Raw genomic sequence first — 769 nt, forward strand, 5'->3', positions numbered from 1 at the left:
CGTCCATGTTTGTTACAGTGTGTGTGTGTGTGTGTGTGTGTGTGTGTGTGTGTGTGTGTGTGTGTGTGTGTGTGTGTGTGTGTGTGTGTGTGTGTGTGTGTGTGTGTGTGTGTGTGTGTGTGTGTGTGTGTGTGTGTGTGTGTGTGTGTGTGTGTGTGTGTGTGGCAGAAGGAGAGAGAGCGAGCGAGACCGAGAGTGAGCGAGTCCCTGGCGAGTCGTCGGCTAACGTGTGCGCGTGCATGATGCGTGCGTGCACGAGACGCCGGCGAACCGCGCAGAGCGAGAGCGCTACCGTAATTTAGGCACAGAGCCACCGCGCGCACAAGCGAAGCAGCGAAACACCCTCGCGTCCTCACCGCACGGAGTTTGCTTTCCTGAAACTTCACCGCTCACGGTAAGACTCTCTTCTGAACCCACTTTCATGTCTCTTTCTGTTCCCGCGATGATCCTAAAAGGGCCGGTCTTCCTGTTCCGTCGAGAAGTGGGTTTTTTCTTCGGCTGTCCAGCATCTATCCGTCTCGGCGCGCGGCGCGCGCCGCGCGGAGCGAACGCCTGGCCAGCAGGGAGGAAACGCGCTCCCAGGCGAACATATAAACAGAGTTTACGGTTACCGTGAAGGAATAGCGGGTGAACCGTGATACGAAGGGTCAGAATGGTGTTAGGGCGGTGTTTGGGTGGTGTTAGGGTGCGGGCGTTTCACTCTTTCACCCATTCATCCAGACACAAAAACGGCGCGCGTGATAAAGGGGTGTGTGCTCCGCGTGCACGT

At 57.0% G+C, this 769-nt stretch overlaps 1 protein-coding gene across 1 annotated transcript in view; it reads left to right on the forward strand.

Moving 5' to 3' along the window:
- Window positions 1-228: 228 nt before the first annotated feature.
- The window catches only part of basp1 (brain abundant, membrane attached signal protein 1), a 27972-nt gene continuing 27431 nt past the window's right edge, over window positions 229-769 (forward strand). Inside the window, exon 1 of the mRNA XM_060058045.1 lies at window positions 229-394. The gene's annotated coding sequence lies outside the window, so the exon portion shown is untranslated. The remainder of the gene's footprint in view (window positions 395-769) is intronic.

The sequence above is a fragment of the Gadus macrocephalus genome, chromosome 8 (genome assembly GCF_031168955.1).
Source record: "Gadus macrocephalus chromosome 8, ASM3116895v1".
Taxonomy (NCBI): Eukaryota; Metazoa; Chordata; class Actinopteri; order Gadiformes; family Gadidae; genus Gadus; species Gadus macrocephalus.